The 25076-nt window shown below is 35.5% G+C and overlaps 1 long non-coding RNA gene across 2 annotated transcripts in view; it reads left to right on the top strand.

Annotated features, from left to right (window-relative positions):
- The window catches only part of LOC132365194 (uncharacterized), a 425897-nt gene that overhangs the window by 149653 nt on the left and 251168 nt on the right, over positions 1-25076 (top strand). For both annotated transcript variants that reach the window (XR_009503053.1, XR_009503054.1), the window contains exon 2: positions 16325-16449. This is a non-coding gene — a long non-coding RNA (uncharacterized LOC132365194). The remainder of the gene's footprint in view (positions 1-16324; positions 16450-25076) is intronic.

The raw sequence follows: 25076 nt of genomic DNA, 5'->3' as shown, positions 1-25076 counted from the left end.
AAAGAAAAACAAAATCTTCCCCAGAAAATATCTACGTACTGAATAAAACACTAACTATGATTCCATGTTTGAAGTTAGTAGAAACCGAAGTTGCATTCCATATTGTTTTTGCTTTCTTCATTGTTACAATTTTATAATAAATATTTTTAATATTGTCAGAATCAGCTCCTAGTAATACTCTGAATAAAACATCCTTTCAATTTTTTTCAGTCATGCTGAATACTAACTCTGGTGACATGCACTCTCATGAATGGTGAACACATTTTTCATTAGAATAAGATAAGGCTTAACTACAGTGTCTTGGTGTATATATGTGCCATGCTATTTCCTGCAAATCACCACAGTAATACAGTATGGCAGTCATCTTAAAGTGACACTACAGACAGTATTCCAGGCACTTGGTTTTCAGTTCATTTGTGGGACATTGGACTCATTTGGCAGCAGTACTGAAGTCACATTCATCTATAGGCACTTCAGAGGCATCCTCACAACATCCCTTAATTACATTACAGTATCCTGCCATTGCCATTTGTTTATTGATTTCAGTTCTTAGAAGCCTTTTCTATTATTATCTGTAAACTCCTTTGATTTACAGTCATTTGTCTACATTTAGAACAAGAAAAGCTGAGTGCTAAAGACAGATAAGAGGAGAGCTTGATTGTATTTCAATTGACTGATTGCTGACTTTTTACCTAATGACAACTAATTCCAGTAATGAACCACAATTTTTGATATATCATGATGTTGCCATCATTTTACCCATTCTAATATCAAGATCTTGAGTTTTACATATATGCCATCAGTATAAGCAGACAAGGTCTTCTATATTGAAAACAATATGTCCGGGCAGTTCATAATCGTACTTGCAGCATTATTCACACAAGCTTCCAGTAAGTCTAATTAAGTCCTCAAATTGGCTTGAAAAACATTTAGACAGTAGGGCTTTCCATTGGCCTAGAAGTCATTTGATCTCTTTATGACTTCCCTGAGCTAGCATCAGCCATTTCAGGTTGGCTGTGACTGTGAAACAGGCAATGGTGCATCTGTTTTTTGGTTTGATTTTAATGGGAAAAACACTTTCTAAGAAGGCAAACTTCATATCCTTACTTATGAAAGAGTTATGTGTAACCCTTTAAAATATATAAATGAGAGCACCCATAGGAAAAAAAAACGTTCATCAGAATGTAATTTGGAAACTGAAAAACGTACCCAGGTCAATTTTAATGTTATACAATCTGTTTATTTTGGAGGAGGTGTGTGTGTGTGTCTAAAATTATAAAAATACTACCAAGTTGGTTCAGGCAGATTTTACTATTCTAAATATAAATTTTAATTGTAATTTGGAAAGTTTTTAAATCATATGTTTTAAGTAGCGATAACACTGAAATTTATGCTGAGTGACATGATCTTTGCCTTCTTGGAGCTTAAAAAAATACTATACTTTTTTAAAAATTAGCAGATTAACATTTTAGTATCCTTAAAAATACAAATAAATGTGGATTGCAGTTACTTGGGAACGTCTGAAAAATCATTTATTGTATATTTTAATCTCAGACCAAATTAAGACTAACAAATTCTTATGAAATTGAAAATGAGTTAGTAATAAAATCCTAAAGTCATTTACAAAAATTATTTTTACCCACTCAGTCTTTTTCCAGTCTCATCATTTAAAAAATGCCAATTTATCATAAAATTTGAGGAAAGTAAGCAAAGAAGAGTTTATTAGCAACTGTCAAATCTATCTTCATTGGGATTTGCTATAATAATTTGAATACTTCTTCAAGTACTTTTTTTTTAAATTGGGGTATAGTGGTTTTACAATGTTGTGTTAGTTTCTGGTGTACAATGAAGTGAATCAGCTATATGTATACATATATCCCCTCCCTCATGGGCCTCCCTCCCTTCCCCATCCCACCCATCTAGGTCACCACAGAGCACTGAGCTCAGCTCCCTGCGCTTTACAGCACGTTCCCACTAGCTATCTGTTTTACACATGGTGATGTATGTATGTCAATCCCAATCTCCCACTTCATCCTACCTGCCTCCCCCGTGTCTACACATCCATTCTCCATGTCTGCGTCTCTATTCTTGCCCTGCAAATAGGTTCATCTGTACCATTTTTCTAGATTCCACGTATATGTGTTAATATACAATATTTGTTTTTCTCTTTCTGACTTACTTCACTCTGTATGACAGACTCTAGACCCATCCACATCTCTACAAATGACCCAGTTTTGTTCCTTTTTATGGCTAATATTCCATTGTATATATGTACCACATCTTCTTTATCCATTCATCTGTTGATGGACATTTAGGTGACTTCCATGTCCTGGCTATTGTAAATTGTGCTGAAGTGAACATTTGCCACCTCCTAAAGTAATGAAAATAAAAACAAAAATAAACAAATGAACAAACATATGGACACCAAGGGGGGAAGCAGGGGAAGGGGGTGGTGGTGGTGGGATGAATTGGGAGATTGGGATTGACATATATACGCTAATGTGTATAAAATAGATAACTAATAAGAACCTGCTGTATAAAAAATAAATAAATAAAAAGGAAAAAAATAAAATAAACAAATTGTACATAATTAAACGGAAAAGCTTTTGCACAGCAAAGAAAACCATAAATGAGACGAAAAGACAATTCTCAGAATGGGAGAAAATATTTGCAAACGAAGAAGCTGACAAAGGATTAATCTCCAAAATATGCAAACAGCTCATGCAGCTTAATATCAAAACAACCAACAACCCAATCAAAAAATGGGCAGAAGACCTAAATAGACATTTCTCCAAAGAAGACATACAGATGACCAAGAGGCACATGAAGAGATGCTCAGCATCACTAATTATTAGACAAATGCAGATCACAGCTACAGTGAGGTATCATCTCACACAGATCAGAATGGCCATCATCAAAAAAATCTACAAACAAAGTTCATGATAAACCTCAAAATATCTCATAAAATGCCAATCGTAACTCTGTGAAGATCAAAATAAAATTATTTTAAGAAGTGTACCCTTTTCTCTAATATTTATGACTGGGAAAGCAAAGGATTTAATGTATGACAAAGGAACATCATGCATACAAGCCTTCTATTACTTACAATCATCTCTGACTTCTCCATATTTTTTATATTCTATATCCAATCAAATTTAAATCATGTCAATATCGCTTGATTTATTTAACAAGTAGTTATTTAACACCCACCATATCCAGTCACTCTAGTAGGATGCTAGGACTAATAAAAATATAGTAATAAAGACAGTACAGGAGACAGACATCAAAGAAAAAATTGCATAATTATAACCTCTATTTTGCACTGTGAAGAAAAGTTAGAGTGATCTCTAAGAGTACCTCATCTAGCCTAATAAATTCAAGGAAGGTTTCCTTGGAGAAATTCTATTTGAGTTCAGATCTGAAGAATGTGTTAAGAGTGAGTCAGGAACAATGAAGGAAATCATTCTAGTCCCTGAAACCCTGAGAACAAGGAGGGGAAAAGAAAGTCAATATGGGGCAGCACAGAGAGTGAGGAGGGAAAATGAGATGAGACAGGAGTTAGGTATGGAAAGCCTCATACAGCAGGAGGTTTTTAAAGAGCACTCTAGATGCAGAATACAAAATGAATTCGTGGCAGGCAAAAAAAGTAGATGTGAGGACAATTAGGAGACTACCTCAGTAATGCTGGGGGAAGGAGATTATTATTACTCAGAGCTGGATATTGAGGGCAGTAGAAATGGAGACGTGGATAATACTGAGAGATACTTAAAATGAAGAATCAAAATTACTTGGTAGAGTTGGATGTAGGGAATGAAGGATAAAGAGGTGTCGAGGATGATTCCTAGACTTCTGGCATGCCTAGTTGATGGATAGTGCTACCATGCATTGAGATACAGGAGTCTAGAGTAGGATCAGAACCAGGGGAAGAAAACAGTAGTGGGATATGGCATAAAACAGACATCAAAAAAGAGATTCTTGCTCCTTCAGGTACTGAAAATCATAGTAATAGGAAGAATAAGATCCAAAAGAGAGGCAGAGAAAAAGACCAGTAGTTCCTGATCTTCACTTTTTAAGGGTTTTAGCCTAGAGGAAGGAAGGCATAAGAGAAAGGAGTTAAAAGAAACAAAAAGGGAAAGAGACTTTTGCTCATTAGATTAATATAAGATTAGTATTAGTATTCGATTAGTGTAAGTATTAGTATAAGACTTAGGATTTGGACACATTTCGTTTAATGTTAGCTTGTTTTTTCCCTCAATTCTTACCCCCAAGCCATGCCCTTGCATAAACTTGGAGAGCAACTCCATAGCAAGTAAACCTGACATCTCAGTGTAATTAAGGAAAGGAAGGTTTACTGTTTAACTGTCCTACACTGCCTCTTGTTCCTGTCTTGTATGATGGGACTCGGAGGTTCTCCCAGGCTCCTTGGGAGAAGCAGCTGGAGCCTTCCAAAGGCACTGGAGAGGCTGAGGAGAGGACCTCTTGGCCAGGGTCTAGACAGAAGGTGTGGTAGAGCATTAGAGAGGATTGTCACCTATGAGTGCTGAAGGCTCTGACAAAGTCTAGAGAGGCGGGCTAGTCCATACATTATACTGGAGCAACAAGGTGAGCACTCACCAGACAGGGTGACTGGATAAATACTAGGAGAGAGGTGGCTAAAGTGACCAGAAAATGGCACAATGATTAACAGCAACAGCAGAAATTTTTCTCCACTAGTACAATGTCCCTCTTATATGTCAAACACCATCTTGGGTAAGAAAAGGAGGAAAGAAGTGAAAAGAGAAAATTGAGCATTTTGCTTAAAGTGACTGTTTCCATTACCACATTGAGCTAAGTGTATGTGATTTACTGAATAAGACTTTTCCCCTCTCCCAAAGTTCAGGAGGTTCAAGAGGAAGATCAAATAACTTAAAGACATAATAAAGAAATGTTTTTCTTTATATATCTGAACATGCTGCAAGTAAATTTAAGCCTTTATATTTAAATATGGAATAAAATTGAATTGAAGATTCAATACTCAGGTAATGAGTCAATGACAGGTAAATACCATGGACACATCTTAACATCTTTTAATGTGTTGTACTTCAATTGGACTTTGTCTACAAAACTGAACCTAGAGGTACTATAATAATGTGGGAAGTGACACTCATTACCACTGTCAGAGACAGAATTCTGAGTTGAATTAGCATTAACATGATATAAATTAGTGCATTCTTTGATATGTTTTCATATAAAACCTGAGATACAAAGAAACAATAGGATTATAATCCATTTAATGGATCACTTCTTTAACGTGGTTGCTTTTACCATAGACTTAGGTCCAAATCTTCAGCCTTTGATGGCTGTACTAGACACCAGATCTTTAGAACTACATATATTTTATGATTAAGTTTTTGCAAAAAAATAACAGAATAATATTTTTAAACATAAGAGGGGAATTCTTTACTTGCAATCCCACTTCCAAGAGACATGCTGGTGATTTATTTCCATTACTTCCACATCCATCTATATGTGTGTATGTATTATACGATTAAGTGCATGATTTCTAGGTGCAGAAGTGCAGTCACAAGCAGATTCTTTTTCTCGAAATTCCTAAGCCTTTACAATGAACTCAAAGTCTATTGCTAAAATATATATAAGCTTTATTTTCAGCTCCCAGCTTTCTTCTGAGGGGAAAAAAAGATTTCTAGTCTCATGGACTGTTTGTGTTCCCCTCCCTCCCCCCAAAATTCATATGTTGAAGCCCTAACCCCTAATGTGATGGTATTTGGAGGTGGGGCTTTGGGAAGTAATTAGGTTTAGATGAGGTCGTGCGGGTAGGGACCCCATGATAGAGTTAGTAACCTTATAAGAAGAGGAGGAGACTATAGCTGTCTGTCTCTCTGCCAAGTGAGGGCACAGTGAGAAGGGGGCTGTCTACAACGCAGGAAGAGAGCCCTCATTGAGAACCTGTCCATGCTGGCACCCTGATCTTGGACTTCCCAGCCTCCAGAACTGTGAGAAATAAATGTCCGTTGTTTAAGCCACTCACTCTATGGTATTTGGTAGCAGTAAATCAAATTGACCAAGATGTCTAGTCAAAGAGAGTTAGTAATTGCAATTTCCTACTATTCCAGACACTTTACTAATGGCATAGAAGAGTGAGTAGAGGGAACCCCACAATTTTCTGTCTTGTTTGACCAAAGGAGGAGCCACATTTATATCAGCAGGTCTAGGTATGAAATGGTATCTTGAGTCCAGTGGTCAGTGCAGATCCTTTTACTTTTGATTGTCAGAGAAAGTTGGTCAGGGGGCCTTCAGTTTTATGGAGACAGCTGGGTCTAGTTCTTACACTGGCCAAGAGTGGTAAGGCAACTTTGATCATATCAAAGTTGGTCCAGGAGCTATGGATTCCAGAGCAAAATAATCCCCCAGGCCTCCTCAAACATAAGACTAAAAGCCAATCACACACTTAACGTTTCTGAACTTATGCTGGTCTTTAAATTCAGCTGGTTATATGGTAACCAAATTGCTTAAACCAATTTAATATCTAAATCTTCTGGGCTTGAATTTCTCTTGTTGACTGGTGACCAAAAAAATTTCATTATAACATGACATTTGCTTGAGGAGCCCTAGGCTTCAGAGAAAAAGATTTGTTATAGACAACTATAACTGAAAAACATAAGCAGATAAAAATATATGAATGTATTAAAAATAGGGAAATATTTATAATTTTGTGTTTCTTTTTTCACTTAACTTTATTTCATGAACATTTTCATAAGTCAGTGAAATTTCTTCAAATTCACCATTATTGAGTGGTTGCTGAATATTTCATCATACTGTTGTAGTATAAAGTCCCTATTTTTGGATATATAAACTAATTTCAACTTTTATATACTATATAATATTAATATATAACTATACGTATAGCATATGTATTATAAGTACATAAAATATTATTTTATTTATTATAATTTCTAGTAGGTAACTGACCTTGAACATATAACATTGTCAATGTCTCTGATTATTTTTATAATATAGATTCCTAAATGTAGAGGTCTTGGGTCAAATAAAATATCCTTTTTAAAGTTTTTGAAACCTAGATATAAATTGCTTGTAGGAAGTTGATCCATTTTTAGTCCTATTATTTCTAATAGCAGTATTCACTTAATTTTTCTTTATTCTCAGCATTTCTGTTATAAAATTTTATTAAGTATAATTTGGAATTTGAAACACTAGAATGGTGTCATGTGTTCTGTTAAGATGCAATACTATTAGATTAAAAGTGCACTGCATAACAAATAAACAGATTTGCTCAGCATGTTATTTTTATTTAATAATTCCAAATTGGATTAAGCTTGACAAAATTTAGGAAAAAATCTTAAACTAGGATGGGAAAAGTGTGATATATTGATGAAAACATTATTAAGGTTTTAATCCTCATTAGTTTGAGATGAAAACAATTTACACTCATTAATGCACAGAACACATGAGACTTTTAGACTTGTAACATCAAGGATTTGTAAAAATTCATATGTATAATTTAAAGTAAAACATATAGATAAGTGAACTGACCTTCATTCTATTTTACACTCTACAATTTTCTTTGGGGCATTATTGGCTTTATTTAGTCCATTACATAAAGCATTATTTCAGAATAAAATTTAAATATATTTATTAAAGATCTACTCTACATTATTAAGCAGCTATATGAACATAAAAGTTGAGATAAGGATCAGATGTAGCCATTTCAAATGTAATAGTCTATGGTATAACTATGTTCTATATTCTAATTAGGTGCTACTCTGGATTTGTATAAAAGAAATGTTCAAAAATAAAATAGTCACTAATATGTATAAAATATTTAACTAATAAGAGCCTGCTGTGTAAAAAAATAAATAAATTAAATTAAATTAAAAAAATAAAATATTGTCCATGTTGATTAACTGCAGTAGTTTCCTAGGGACAAGACATTTTATTCCTTCTGTTAAGCAGGTGTGTGCCTGTCTTAGGCAAGTGTAAGACAATTTAGCTGTGCTTGTGTTTGATTAGATTTACTTAATATGCACCTTTTCTCTATAAAGACAAATTTTATGTACATTAATTACATACCTGTTTCTAAAAACTTCTGAGCCTTTATTTTGTGCTGTCTGCTCATTAATAGTCATAGTCATGGTTTTGAATAAGGAAACAAGCTGTTTCCCTGAAGATGTGAACATATCATTTCAAAATATATGTTCTCTATCCTTACCTATTATAAACAGTATTTTGCACCAATAGAACCAGTGCATTGTCCTTTTCATTGTTAGAAAAAAATTATTTTTGCATGTACTTTTTGGCTGGAAAGTACCAATTTGCTAACTATACATTTGAATTTGTCTACAAACTGAGAAAAAAATAGGTTCTTTTCAAATAATAATAATTGCAGGTAGCACTCAGAGTCAGGCATTTTTTACAGGCTTCACATAAAATAATGCATTTAATATTCACAGGAAATTTGTGAGACAGCTATTATACCTACATTCTATAGCCTAAGGAAATGAGGCCACAGAGAGGTTGTGTTGCTTGGCCAAGGACACATAACTGTGAAAGAGTCAAGCTGAGATTTTACCCAGGCTCGTAACCATGTTTTCTTATGTTTTATACCCTCAGGTACCCAGGCAGGCACCCCCAACTATATTTTCACCCTTGTCAGCTCAATCACCAGTACTTATCATATACACTGTCTCAATATATCTCATCTGTACCTGTGCTATATTTTGTACTCTAATTTAGACTGTCATCACATTTTGCCTTGATATCCGAATAACATCTTCAATATCTTCCATTTCCAATTCCCTTTAGATACTGGCATCAAAATAACCTTCTTGAATTGCGCTCGTAGTCAAAACACTCAACAAACTAGGAACAGAAGGAAACTTTTCAACCTGATAAATGGCATCTATGAAAAAGCAACAGCTAACATCATACTTAATGGTGGAAAACACGACAAGGATGTTTTCTCTTGCTACTTTAATATTTTACTAGAAGTTTAGCCAGGGCAGTTAGTCAAGAAAATGAAATAAAAGCATCCACATTAGAAAGGCAGAAATTAACAAAAAACTCTATTTGCAGATGACATGATCTTGTCTATAGAAAATCCTAAAGAAAGCACTAAAAAAACTATTAACTAATAAATTGGTTCAGCAGGGTTTCAAGATACAAGGTCAATACACAAAAGTCCATTGCATTTCTATACACTTGCAATGAAAAATCAAAAATGAAATTAAGAAAAAGAATTTCATTAACAATACTATCAAAAAGAGTAAAATACTTAGAAAAAAATTAACAAAAACTATGACACCTATAATCTGAAAGCTATAAAATACTGCAGATACAAAAAAATGAATTTTATACTTTAAATTGGTGAATGGTAAAATATGTGAATTATATCCCAATAAAACCAATAATATATAAAATAATACCCTTCTTGAAGTACTCCCTTCTCAGAATCCTTCAAGGGTTACAAATTTAATTCAAAACACCTGTGCATACACTGCAAGCTCTTGTGATCTGGACTTTCCAATTTTGTCCCTTTGTGGGTCCCTTCATGCTGCATGAAAACTAAGTATGACATATGCCACATTTTTTCTCTCCTTCATGCCTTCTCCACCCAGGAAATATCTCTCTCATCTTTCTGTTCAAATCTTCCCTAACTCTTAGTCCAAGCTCCTATGCCATCTCTTCTCTGAAAGAGGTGACTCCTTTTCTGTACTCAATTGCTCTCTCTCCTCTGAAGCTTTGTAGCAAAGTACCACTGCACCTCTCTGATAGCACTGGCCACTTTCTGTTTTCTAGCATGGTTGAATCAACTTTACACAAAGTCCTTGAGGGCAGGGTCCTTTTGTAATTTATTTATTTTTTCATCTCCCACAAAAACTAATAAAATGGCATGCATGAAGTTTTTGCACAATAAACATTTTAAATGAGTTAATTATTTATTAAAGAACAGCAGAGGAAATGAATAAATGGAAATAGTAAACAAATGATCTAGTGAATGAATGAATCTTACTTTTTCTCTAAGCTTTCTAAGCAGGTTTCATGGCTATATATTCAGGGTCCTTAGTGGCAAAAAGTAGAATCTACTGTGATTGTTTAGACAGAAAAGGAATATTTAAAATACATTTTCTCTCAGCATTCTCCAAAAGAGCCAGAGAGCCATGCTCTTTAGCAATCTTGTTAGAAACAAAGCCCAGTCATAGTACAGAAGGTGATGTAGAGAAAACACCCTCCCTGCCAGCTGCTCAGCACTTATGAGAGTCAAGATTGGACCACAAAACTCTGTTAATGTTGCCCCCTAAAGAACTGGACCCAAGTCTTAGCTAGATTTTACAGAATTAATATGTGTACTTTCGTAGCACCCACTGTGAATACTACTGCTTTCAGAATCTATTGCTTGTGAAAAACTAAATATGTTTAGCAAGGTATGGAACAGCTGCAGTCATTCATAATGGTCACTGAGTCACTTATAAGCATAATTTAAAGGTGTCGTAGACCTTATATTTATTGTTCTGGAGAAACATTAATCTCATGAAGAGTGAAGTACTGAAGGCTGAAGGTCTGTAATTACCCACCAGCTAGGTACACTGTCATTAGCCAGGATGAAGCCGTCTCCAGGTTTCCATGTCAGTGCACATTGCCCACCTTACAAGGTAATACTCCACAGAAATGAGAATTCAACCTCAGTGTCTTGACAGGCCCCCACATTCACTCAGGCAGATCCCAAGCATGCCGAGCTCTCCTTGGATTTCAATGCTGACTTTGCAAAGGGGTGGACCACGATGGATGACACCTCAAGTTAAACATGAGCGCAGTGGAATATCTCTTGTCAGTCATTAAATGAGACAGAGTGTGACAAGGATGACCTTCAGGAAAAGGAACCAGAGTATTTGATTTTAATATCATCCGTCTTAGAAAAGGTCCCTATTTAGTCATTTCCTTTCATGAGTATCTGACATAATTGCATACAGTTACTCACTGCAGTAAAACAACTCGGATGGATATTCCAGTCTTTTACTTAAAACATAAAAGCCTAAAAACCCCGAAAGCTTGAAATAGTAAAGCCTGATCATGGTGGAACTGACATTGGGTAAATCATCTGACCTTTCTTTTTTTTTTTTTTTTTTTTTAAGGATATTTATTTTACTTTTTTTTTTTAAGGAATTCCTTTATTTTTTTTATTTTTTATTTACTTATTTATTTTTGGCTGTGTTGGGTCTTCGTTTCTGTGCGAGGGCTTTTCTCTAGTTGCGGCAAGTGGGGGCCACTCTTCATCGCGGTGCGCGGGCCTCTCACTTTCGCGGCCTCTCCCTTTGCGGAGCACAGGCTCCAGACGTGCAGGCTCAGTAGCTGTGGCTCACGGGCCTAGTTGCTCCACGGCACGTGGGATTGGCAGGCAGATTCTCAACCACTGCGCCACCAGGGAAGCCCCATCTGACCTTTCTTAAACCATGGTTTCCTCAACTCAAAAATAGAGAAACTTGGAAATTCCCTGGCAGTCCAGTGGTTAGGACTCTGTGCTGCCACTGAAGGGGTTATGGGTTCGATCCCTGGTAGCGGAACTAAGATAAGGCAAGCAACGTGGTACGGCCAAAAAAAAAAAAGAATAGAGAAACTATGAAGTGTACCACCTGATTGTTATGAAGACTGAATTAAACATGATATATTTAAAGGATCTAAGAGAGTGTCTGGCTCATAGTGGGCAATAAATAATTGGTAGCTATAACTCACTACTTTAAGCATAACATCTATCAAATTAATTAATATTTGTAATTGTTTATTTTTTCCTATCTAGTAGTTTTCTATGCATTATCTACAGAAATAACACAGGCATTGTGCTCAGCATTTAACAGGTGGGAAAACTCAGACAAAATAAAGTTATTTAACCAAGAGGAGTAGGAAAAACAGGGCTACAATTCTATTATAATTACACTCTTTCTACTAATGGGGGAGGGAATGGTGGCAAATATACAAAGGATGAAAAGAGTCAAATTATAATCGGCATAAGAGACATATTGACAGGGTGAAAGAGGATAAACTGATATTTAATACAAGAACCTCTTAGACACATCATTTTTCTTTATAAATAATAGATTTCATGAGTATTAAAAGGTATCCATTACTGGTCACTTACAGTATCTCTTTATCAAATACGATAATGCATCTTAAAATCCTTTATAAACTGTTTATATGTGAGAAAAATGTAACTTGTCCCCGATATCTAGCCTCAACTTTTTTTATGCAATAGAATTTTTTGCTAAACACAGAGAAATACTTCATATTCTATCTTTGCCTGAAGATAGGTGTGACCATATGATAAAGTTCTGGCTAATGGAGTAGATAGAAGTGTATGCAACTTCTGGGCAGTGCTTTTAAAGGGAGGGGGCCAGCATTCCATTTCCTGTTTTATTCACCTGGCTGGCTAGAATGTGGCCATGGCAACAGGAGGCAGAGCAGCCTTCTTGGACCATGAGATGGAAGCTGCCTATTGAGGATGGCAGAGCAACAAAACAGGAGCCTAGATCTCTGACAGCTTTGATGATGAGAGTCACTGTACCAGCTTAGAATGTTACATGAAAGACAAACTTCAATTCTTTTTAGAATACTGCTGACTTGGGTAGCAGCAGTTTAAATGATATATTTACAATTTTTTATTTTATATAGGGCTACAATTTATTTACAATGTTGTGTTAGTTTCAGGTATACAGCAAAGTGATTCAGTTATACATATACATGTATCTATTCTTTTTCAAATTCTTTTCCCATTTAGGTTATTACAGAATATTGAGCAGAGTTCCCTGTGTAATACAGTCTGTCCTTGTTGGTTATCTATTTTAAATATAGTTTTGTCAATCCCAAACTCCCAATTTATCCCTCCCCCCGACCTTTCCCCTTTGGTAACCATAAATTTGTTTTCTAAGTTTGTGAGTCTGTTTTGTAAATAAGTTCATTTTTATTATTTTTGTTTTAGATTCCACATATAAGCGATATCATATGATATTTGTCATTCTCTATCTGATTTACTTCACTTAGTATGATAATCTTCAGGTCCATTCATGTTGCTGCAAATGGCATTATTTAATTCTTTTTAATGGCTGAGTAATATTCCATTGTATATATTGATATGTACCTCATCTTTATCTATTCATCTGTCAATGAACATTTAGGTTGCTTCCATGTCTTGGCTATTGTAAACATCACTGCAATGAACACTGGGGTGCAAGTATCCTTTCAAACGATTGTTTTCTCCAGATATATGCCCAGTAGTGGGATTGCTGGATCATATGGTAGCTCTATTCTTAGTTTTTTAAGGAACTTCCGTACTGTTCTCCATAGTGGCTGTATCAATTACATTCCCACCAACAGTGTAAGAGGGGTCCCTTTTCTCCACACTCTTTCCAGCATTTATTGTTTGTAGATTTTTTGATGATGGCCATTCTGACTGGTGTGAGGTGATATCTCATTGTAGTTTTGATTTATATTTCTCTAATAATTAACAAGGTTGAGCATCTTTTCATGTGCCTCTTGGCCATCTGTATGTCTTCTTTGGAGAAATGTCTATTTAGGTCTTTGGCCCATTTTTTGATTGGGTTGTTTGTTTTTTTGATATTGAGCTACATGAGCTGTTTGTAAATTTTGGAGATTAATTCCTTGTCAGTCGCATCATTTGCAAATATTTTCTCCCATTCTGTGAGTTGTCTTTTTGTTTTGTTTATGGTTTCCTTTGCTGTGCAAAAGCTTTTGAGTTTAATTAGGTCCCATTTGTTTATTTTTGCTTTTATTTCTATTACTCTAGGAGATGGATCTAAAAAGATATTGCTGCAATTTATGTCAGAGTGTTCTGCCTGTGTTTTCCTCTAAGAGTTTTATAGTGTCCTATATTTAGGTCTTTAACTCATTTTGAGTTTATTTTTATATATGGTGTTAGAGAGTAAAACAATAAAAAATAAATGATATTTTAATAAAGTACACTACAGTTTACTTATTCTACTATTGCTATCATGACTACTACTATTGAGTGTATACCCATTATTACAGAACTATGGAGTGCTATTAGTACAGTTTATCAGACATCAGCTAGACCAGTATCTTCCCACCCTTATCCCGTATTTGTCAAGTGAAGAAACTAAGTCGCAAAACTTAGATTTTAGATTTTAAGTAAATTGCCTAATTGCAATTTAATGTTGCTTAACAGTCTTAGGCTTCTGTTTTTCTTTTTCTTCTCCATTCTATAGTTAAAAATAAAAAGCATGTAGTATCAATAGTATGAATTGACATAATATTGACATACTATCTATATTACTTGCTTTACCTATATTACTTGTTCCAAGAATTTAATTTTAAAATAATTTAAGAGTATAGATATCAATGAAAATTATTCATTTAAAAAATCTAGTTTTAGAACAGTATGTGTTCTATGACCCAGTTTTTGCTTCAAAATGTATATTTTTGTGTATTTATATTTGTATGAATGCATCTATGTATATTCAAATAAAAATTCTTATGGAAGCATACACTTCTCAGCCCTCTGGGAGAAAAGTTAAAGATAATAAGGGAAGAACTTTGACTTTTTTTTCTTTATACACTCCTGTATTAATTGAATTTTTCAATGATAATTTAAAACTTTTGTAATCTATCTTTATAAAATTTGCTTTACCAATTTTATATGATCCCATCCAAAATAGCAATAAAAAATCCAAGATTTGGGGACATAAATACAACTAAATCCATTTAAATTATTTAAATATGTCATTAATTTTATGTAAGTAAAACATAGCTAAATGGAGCAAACAAACAAACTCTATATAGTAACCCAACAGGGATTACTCCTTACTCAAGTGATGAAAAGTAATAGTGTAGGTGATTGTTAAGGTGTATCATCAAACACTGAGTCAGAGGGTATAGAGGTGCTGTCTTCCTCATTGTAAATAGTATAAAGAAAAAGTGGGGGGAAGAAGACAAAGAGAAGGATGGGAAGAATAAAAGAAAGAAAGAGGAGGAGGAGGGAAAAAAATTAGAGAAGAATAAAATATAATCAGATTTTTACCAATCCCATATAGAGATTATTTGATAATAAAAAGGTAAATCTAACCTCACTAGTCAATGTCTCAGTTACTCAGTGAGTAAAATGAGTTCATGTGTTCTTGATATGATTTAAGATTTTTCTCAATCACGTGAAAACTTTTATAAAATATGGAATTTTACTAATATCATAGCATATAACATTAGAGCTTTAGTATTTTCAGTAATTTTAAGTTGTTTTAAAGAAAATCTTCCAAGTACAAAGCAATCTACTATGAGTTTTACCTATTTTTGTATTGTGTCAATTTTTTCCTGGAAGTAAAGAAATAATGAAGAAAAAATTAATAAAAGCTATTTTTCACAAATGTACCAAGTTTATAATGTACAACAAGACACAAATAAAACACAGACCTAGAGAATTAGCCTATAAATACCATAGTTCATACATTCATGGAAGATAGGTAATATGACTCATCTTATGGTTAAATTGACCATAGCAGGTTGTGAAGAAATTAATACTCTATGTGTTATTTATAAAATAAATGTGTTTATACATTTTGAAAGGGAATAAAGAAAAAAGTTCTGTTTTTAATCAGTATGGTTTGGAAAGAAAATAAAATTAGTGATATTTATAATAAAAAATTTAATATCTGCATATTCTGTTTTCAAACAAGGTTGTGGGAAATGAATAAGGAGCTATAAGACACCTAGAAATAAAAAGCAAAGATGATACATTTTCCTTAATGAATATATTTTGTTACAGAATAGGACAAGTTTGTCTCAATATTGTTATTTTTTTCTTGGTTAAATTTCAGTTCTGTAGAATCACGTGAGAGCAAAGATTAAATTGGGATTTTCTTTTTTAAGAGGGAAAGGGATAATACAGGCACAGAAAAACACCATAGAAATTTAAACACTGAAAAAGTTAAAATATAACTGAGTGATTAAAATCGTTAACCTCCAATGCAACCCATACTTGTAAAATCTAGTGTTTCAAGATTCAAACTAAAAATCTAGAACCCACATAAAGCAATGGTTAATTAAAAGAAAAACCCTACAGAAATAATAGTTTCTGATATAGAGTAAAATGACTTTCTAAGTAGGTAATTGAGCTATAGGAGAAAAACAAAGGTTTAAATCTGAATACGGGACAATTAAATGAAAATTACAGTGCAAGCCTACTGACAAAATTCTATTAATCTTGCTTCTTGTGAGCTTATCTTTATATATATTTCAATTGAGTAATATAATTGGTCTTTTAATAACATGTTTTCTATTTTTGTCCTAGAAAAAGAAGAAAAGTAGAAAAAGGAGATAATGAAGAAACAGCCGTTATTCAGTCATTTTTCTGCAGCTTTACCTGAAAGGAGAATTGCTTCTGTGTGATCCATTACAAGATACCAACAGCATCAGGTAACAATTATCTTCTATTATAGTGCCAATATACCTGGATAGAATAATCAGTCTTTATGCCATTTCAGTATAACTTTATTTTTTAGTAAAAATGCCATAAATGTGTGTGCATATGTATGTGTTTATATAGATGAGAGACAGAACATTTTATTACTATCATTTATTAAGAGAATGTCCAGAAGATCTGTGCAACAGAGATAACAGATGGTTTATGTAAAAGAAAGTACAATGAAGAACAGAAATACTGCAAATTGTAGTAATCAAATGCATAATTAGACAACAAGATGCTAGTTTAAAATATAGTCAAGTTCTAAAGTTTTTTCTTTCTTTTTTAATACATGTCCTATAGTTGGTTTTTGAAGACTACTATATCCTTAGTCAGGTAAAAACATCACAAGATTTTTGACAGTTCTTAAGTATCATCATTCTGTATTAATTATGGAACTTGTGATACTCCCAGAAGTATAAATAATCTAGGTACATAAGGAAATGGCAACTTTATGATGACTCTTAGCACATCTACATATATTCATTCATTCATCCTTTCCTTACTTATTGAGCACCTACTATACTCTAGACGCTATTTAGTTCTAGGCATAAAATGGTGAAGAAGATAAGCACAGTTTCTGGTCCATGCATTTTCTTTTTTATTGAGAAACAGACAGTGAACAAATATACTAACAAACAAAACAGTTTCAAATTGTCGTAAGTTCTATGAGAGATAGAACCAAGGTGCTGTGCTAGAAAAAAATGGCTGGAGGGGCTGGATGGTTATTTTCAAGATCGTTCAATAAGCAGGCCAGGGAATTCCTCTTTGGAGAGGTGTTTTTAGGCTGAGACCTACAAGACAAGAATAAACTGGGTCTGCCAAGATCCAGAAAAAGAGAATGAGGAAAAAGGACCCTTGGGAATCAGCCGCCTTGATTTGATATGTGCGGTCAGGGTGCAGTACCCTGGGGGAGAGGGTTGAAATGAGATTGGAAGGGGGGGGGAGGGGGAGACCAGGCCCTACAAGTGGTAGGAGGTGTGTATTTTAACTCAAGTGAAAAGAAAAATCACTGAAGAGTTTCAAGCAATTTTATGACATAGATATTAATATTATTTGTCCGAATTAAACACTAGTTCCTAGATGCCTGAGACTCCAATATCAATAACTAGGCTATCTGACTCAAATCCTAGATATTTAATATTATCCAAAGTGCAGGGAAGGCACAGGAAACTATGTTGGAAGAGGAGTTTGGGGTAGATTGAAGAGGAAGAGTAATGAGAGTGCCTTATGATCCAATAAAGTCAGAAAAGAAAGATATCAAGGTGGAGAAAAAAGCAAAGAGTGAGACATAAGTGTCATAAGCTTTCACCAGCTCTTCTGAAATCCCCATCAGAGGTGTGGAGTTAATTGAGGGGAAAGCCCAATCAGAAGGGTTTTTGCCCATTTCTCTTCTGAACTCTGAAAAGGGGACCTTACAGTGTGGTATTTGTAACAACATGGGCCAGCCACGACACAGGAAAAATGTGAAGATACGGTGGCATTAAGCAGAGAGAGGACCTGAGACCGTGCTCAGAGCTTCCCTTGTTTCTTGGGGCATGCATGGGACTTAGAAGTGCCCACATGCCCCACAGAGAAGGTGCAGGAAGGTAACTGAGTCCAGAGCTAGGAGACCAGCATCTGGGTAGCTACAGTGGCAAGAGGCAAGGTGGCTATGGTGCAAAAGCCTCAGCATAACGTCAGGCACCAGGTGGATGATGTTTCTGAACATCGGAGGGGAGGATAGCCAAGCTCTCAAGTGTCCAACGGAACAAGTCACAAATATATGCTGCACCTCAGAACATAGTGCAGTAAACCTGGGGATGGACCATCCATTATACAGCCGAGACCTGGGAGGATGCAGACGCCCAGAGGTCACCCCATGAGCTCCAGGTCTTCCCTCCACTTCTGCAGAGGCCCTTTTGTGTCCCCTCCCCACATTCCCACTTGCCATTTTGAGACTTGCGGATGACAGTCTGTAAAACAAAGCACTTTCCTGAAACAAAGTTCAAGCCAGAGTCTAAGATGCTATTAATTAGCCAGTTAATATCCCCACCATGAACTCCGTCCCTGTTTGGCAGGGTCAGGGCTTGTGAGGAAGATTAGATTTGTCAGAGAAAATCAAGAACCTTCAATTATTTTGTACATTGGAGTTGTCCCGAGTGTAAATGTGCAGCATGAACACAACACTTAGATTTAATAATTATTCCATTTATTTCAGTTCATTGACTGCCTACATGTAATTAGTATACATTTACAAATACATGTTTGTGAAGGTTTGTGTACTGCTATTAAGGAAGTACTCTGAAATGAAGAGTATTCTGAACCTGAGTAAGAAATCTCCTGTTCCATGGCTGACCCTGTGACTGCCACCAGCTGGTTCTGTAACCTGGGGCAAGTCATTTAATTTCTCTGGGCATTCATTTTCTCTGAAAAAATGAGGAGACTGGACCAAATCATTGCTGAGGTCCATTTTGATTTCTGATGTCTGTCACGCGAGTGCTAAAATGAGGCCTGCTGAGATGATGGTGGTTAGATTTGCATTAATCAAGAAACAAGGATAATAAGTGTAGAACCATTTAGTAAATCCAGGCCATTTGCCTGGCACAAAGTAAGTCATTTTATGTAGGTTATTTCTAATCATCTAAATAAACCCACGAGGAAATAGAAGTTCAGAGAGGCTGTAATTTGTTCTGTGCTACACACCTGGTAGGTGGCAGAGGCAGGCTTGTGACCCATGCTTTCCCTCTGGAGTTTTTGAATTAGATAGTATGGTGCTTATTATTCATCTCTATTGTTTGATTTGAAGATTCCACCTTGTAAGCATTGTTAAAATCCTATCCTTCAAGCTCCTCAAGTTATGAAGCTATTTTTATAACATCAAGGCAAGGCAAACTGTCCCAAGTTCCTGAAGAACTCACTGATACCATTGATTTAGCACTTATTTTCAAGGCATATATATTTATATATATATATATATTTGTATATAGATGGATAGATGGATAGATAGATAGATAGATAAATCTCCTGTAAATATATCCTGTGTACCTACAACCAAATTGTATATGCTCTGAAGGAAGGCCAAGGACCCGGGCCAAGGAATGGTCAGGAGGTGTCTGGCACCACCAGGGCTGGAATTCAGAGTGAGGTGGTTGAGAGGTGGAAAAATCTCAGGAGCCACTCACTCCCAGGATCATGCCAGTGCAAGGCCACCTCACTCCAGTCCTAGCCGTGGGCAGCACAAAGCAGCTGGTAGATAGGTAGCTCACTGGGACCATTTGAAGTTCAGCAAGGTTAGTTCTCAAAAGTGATATCTATAGAAGTTTGGCTGCACAGTGAGATGCTATGTGATGCCTAGAGAATCAAACTTGTGGAGAGAAAACTGGTGTCCAGAAAGATAGAACAAGGCAGCATTGGTGATATAGAGGTGAGCATAGCTGCCTTCCAGAGAGATAGATAAGAGGTAAGCCAGCGTGGGAGGATCTTCCCTGGTAGCGTATCCTTATGGTAGAATGATGGGTCACCAGAGCAGATATCTTTCCATGCAATCATTTCCTGGAGCTAAACCATAGCGATGCAATGTTATAAATGGAAAGGTTTCTGAAACAACTCCTGTGTATTGTTTTAAGGTTTTACCCATGTGTGTTAGTCTCTAGGGCTGCCATAACAAAACACTACAGACTGGGTGGCTGAAACAACAGAATTTAATTTTCTCACAATTCTGGAGACAAAAAGTCCAAGGTCAAGGTGTCAGCATGTTTGGTTTCTTCTGAGGCCTCTCTCCTTGGCAGAGATGGCTGTCCTCTCACTGTGTCCTCACAGTCTTTTCTCTGTGACCATGCATCCCTGGTTTCCCTTGTGTGTCCAAATTTCCTCTTCTCCTAAGGACACCGGGCAGATTGGATTAGGGCCCACTCTAATGGCTTCATTTTAACTACTTTTTTTTTTCCAGTTTTATTGAGGTATAATTGACATACAGCACTGTATAAGTTTAAGGTGTACAGCATAATGATTTGATTTATATATGTTGTTAATGATTATCACAGTAAGTTTAGTGAATATCCATTGCCTCATATAGATACAAAATTAAAGAAATAGAAAAAAAAAATATTTTTTCCTTGTGATGAGAACTCTTAGGATTTACTCTCTTAACTTTCATATATAATGTACAGCAGCATTGATTATATTTCTTATGCTGTACATTACATCCTAGTACTTATTTTTAATCTTAGAACTGGAAGTTTGTACCTTTTGACTGTCTTCATCCAATTCCCCTCTCCCCACCCTCCATCCCTGGTAACCACATATCTCGTCTCTTTTTCTATGAGTTTGTTTTGTTTGTTTGATTTTGAAGTACAATTGACCTACAACACTGTGTTGGTTCCTGGTACACAATGTAGTGATTTGATATTTCTATACATTTCAAAATGATCACCATGATAAGTCTAGTTACCACCTGTCACCATGCAACTATATTGCATAATTATTGATTATATCCCCCACACTGTACATTTCATATCTTTGATTCATTTATTTTGTAACTGAAAGTTTGTCCCTCTTTTCTCCCTCACCTATTTCTCTCCTCCAACCATCCCATCCCCCCTCTGGCAACCACCTGGATTGGATTAGGGTGGCCTTAATGGCCTTATTTTAACTTAATCACTTTTTGTTAAAGGTCCCATATCCAAATAGTCACATTCTGAGGTACTGGGGGTTAGTGTTTCAGCATATGGATTTGGGGGGGAACACAATTCAGCCCATAACACCATGGATTTAGTAAATTGGAAGCTTTCATATGGGCAAATATCCCTGTAATTGCTACCAGAATGTCATACACATTAATAGATAAGTACAGTTGACCCCTGAACAATTCATGGGTTAGGGGGACCAATCCCTGTGCAATTGAAGATCTGCATGTAACTTTATAGTTGACCCTCTGTATCCGTAGCTCTGTATCCACAGATTCAGCCAACCTCTGATTTTGTAATACTGTGGTATTTGTTGAAAAAATGTCTGTGTATTAGTGTTACAAAAACAAACTTGGGTCTGCTCTCCCATGCACAGCAAAGCAATCTCCTGACTCCAGGTTGTGGTGAAGGAAAGAATTGAGTTTACTGCCAGGCCAAGCAAGGAGTCCTGGTAGCTAATGCTCCCTGATGGATTTCAGGGAGGAGTTTTTAAAGACAAGCTGAGGAAGAGAGTTGCAGGGTGTGTAATCAGCTCATGCACAATTCTCTGATTGGTTGATAGTGAAGTAACAGGATGATATTACAGGGGTTAACATCAACAGTCCTCAGGTTCTATCCAGTCCGGGAGCTATGTGTTCATGGTCATCATGCAGTTAGCTTCTTCCTACTGGTGGGGGTTTTAGTATCTGTAAAACAACTCAGACACTATTATCTATGTCCTTCAGGGAGGAACTAAAGATTCTGTGACTCTACTATATGACTAATCTATTGTTTAAATTGTTACCAGTTCTCATGGTCCAACTGCTATCTTTGGTTACTACATGTTCACATTATTCCAATTATTAACTCTTGAGCCTTTTGTGACTCAAAGGAGACCTGGGAAACTAAAGCTTTTCTATAAACAAGAGACTGACAGAGGACATTGTGGTGGGGGGGGCTGTCCTGGTAAGGACCCCCCAATAGGGTCCTGCCCGGTTGTATTAGTGGACTCACACAATTCAAACCCATGTCGTTCAAGGGTCAACTGTATTTCATTTATTTCTTCCTCTTTCAAAATTCAGTTCTGACAACATAAGAATCAATATGATTTTTTGAATGAATGAATAAATTGAAGTTTACTATCTTGGATGGTCAGTAACACACTATCTGAATAATAAAACTTGAGTTAATTAGAGATATAGCTGAGATGCAAATTAATAAATCACCCAGTCTTTATTATTTGAAAGTTAATATTTTAATTAAATAATTGAACCTAAGCAATGTTACAGTCTAAGTAGATAATTCTTATATAGCAGGAGCTCTTCTCTTTTTAGCAAATATCTGAAATTGAATACTTTTTGTTCCTTCTTTTTTATTAGTTTTAATCAGACCTAATTCATATTCCCAGTATGAATTGGATATTTATCACCCTTAATCCTATATTAACACTAATTCATCTTTGGACTGGCTTTCTAGTCTTAGGTTATCTTGAAGTAAAAATATCATTTTGCATTCAGCTGCTGAAAAGGTCTCTGTATCACGCATATGTATTTTAAGTATTTATTCAAACCATTATGATAATAATGTATAGCCTCCGTTGAATTTTAATTAATTTATTATATTTTTAGCCTTATACAGCTCCTCATCAGCCAAAAGATCAAGACCTTTTCCCTTGTATCTTCTGGGCTAAGATTGCCTGATTTATCTTTATCACATAGCCATGAAAGGAAAAGAAAAACTAATTGTCTAGGTTTTCTTTTTTTGCACATTGCAGTATACCACCAACATTCTTGTCAAGATGCTCTCTAATCAGATGATTATTCTCCTTTTTGCTCTTTAAAAATAAAATAGTCCATCACTCATCAATTATTACTAGCAAAAATCACTGACTTGTTTCAATTTGAAATTTAAATTGAATAGTTTCCCCTTAGAAACACGCCAGTGGCAACTGAGCACACAGAACTTATGCAAAGGTACTCGAGACATTTGTTTTTGGAAAAGTCTATATTTTTATTTATTACATGTATTATTATATTCTTTTTTACTTGAAAGATTTGAGGCCAATTAGAAATTATGAGATGAAGCAGTGTATTCTTTATACAGAATAGAATTTCTTATTGAGTTTTCATAAGATTAATTTAACATAGCATTTAGCAAATAAAGCTTGTGCCAAGTTTAAAAGACCACAAAAGACATAAACTCATAGGTGGAATAATTATTCATTTTACAGTAAAGAAACTGAAGCTAAGATCGTACAGGCAAAGTTGTATACAGAGGAATGATCTTGAAAGGGTTTTCATTTTCAGGTTCAGAAATTGTTTGAGGAAAGTGTTCCTGACAATACCATTGAGGAACAAATAAGTGTTATTGCAGCTAAACATGCATGTGCCAAAAATAATTAATTCATTAGGAGGAGTGTTGAGGTACTGTGGTAGGATTTAAAGCCAATGGGAGAATGAGTCTTGTCTTGTGTACTGGAAGAAGAAAGTCAGTTGAGAAATAGCATAAAGTTCAGTATGACTTAATCGCATAGTTTGTGACAATGCTGGCTGACAAAATGGACTGAGATGGAAGAAGTGGGGTTAAGGACGCCTGTGAGAAAATGCCTGTGTCTGATCCATTTGTGAATTAACTGAGGTCTGGAGAAAGACTATGGTGATGAAAATGTGGTAAAGAAAAACACAACAGGAATTGACTCACATACTCACATATCAAGTCCTAAGGATAGCCCCGTGACACTGAAATTAGGTCAAAATTTCAAAAAGAAAAATAAATCATTAATAAAGAAAGTAGGAAAAAGTTATTATTAAAGAGGAAAAACAGGGTTAAGGATGAGGACATCCAAAATTGGGGCTTTACTTTTTTTGTAGAGTAAATGAACTAAGCCCATATTCATATTTCCTCAGGAATTATTGCTCACAGATTATTTTAAAAATAATGAAAAGTGGTAGCTTCTTTTTTTATTTTACAATAAACTAATATGACCACATAAACTTATACTGACCATATAAAAAGATTTTAAATACACCTCGCCTTTTGTACTTTGTGTATTTAGCAGCTCTACTCAGAGGGTCTTATATTTTGGACCTGAGAGCCAGTCTACATGACAGCACGCATATGTAGTGATGAAGGCCAGGGAAAAAAAATGTCTTTGCTTTCACACTTCCTTTGTACAAAGTCACTTGCCAATATGGAAAAACTCCCTTTTCTTTCTTCCCAGTGATATTTATGGTAGGGAGGCGTTTGTGTATTTTTTCACAGTGTACATTTGCAAGTTGTTTGGATGCTAAGCATTCTACCTCTGAGGACCTTGAGCTGGTGGGAAAGCTCAGAATCAAGTCATTTGAAGTGGGAAAACAACTCTGATGTATTGCTCCTTTTCTGTTTTCCTTGGATGCTCAGCCCCTTACAGTGTTTTCAACCCTAGAAGTGTGAACGGCAGTGCAAAGCAAAATCATCACCACGGCTAAGGATATGTCTAATCGAAAGTCGTCCATATGCATTCAGTCATTAACTGTACAACACTTTCTGAAAAGGGAGTATACATCACAGTTCAAAGCTGGGCAACCTCATGAAAAAGAACCAGCTTAACTGGGGTTGAGGAAATAACTTTTTTTAAGTGACTGCTCCAAGGTCATGAGATTTGGCAGTATACCTGAATAAAAAATATCCAAGGTTTATTACGTTACCTCACCTCTTCTTTTAGTACATGCTTTGCTTTGTGGAAATTGGTGTTGAAATCCCAAGAATTATTTGATAATACTTGGTAGTGAGTTGAATTACGTTCCCTCAAAAGGCTATGTTGAAGTCCTACCCGCTGTTACGTGTGCATGTGACCTTACTTGGAAAAGACTCCTTCCTTCCAGAACTGTGAGAGAGGACATTTTTTGTTGTTATAAGCAGCTCAGTTTGTGGAATTTTTTTACAGCAGCCCT

The sequence above is a fragment of the Balaenoptera ricei genome, chromosome 4 (genome assembly GCF_028023285.1).
Source record: "Balaenoptera ricei isolate mBalRic1 chromosome 4, mBalRic1.hap2, whole genome shotgun sequence".
NCBI classification, from domain to species: Eukaryota; Metazoa; Chordata; class Mammalia; order Artiodactyla; family Balaenopteridae; genus Balaenoptera; species Balaenoptera ricei.
Note: the sequence above shows the minus strand (reverse complement) of the source record. Positions and strands in the feature narration are given on the sequence as shown.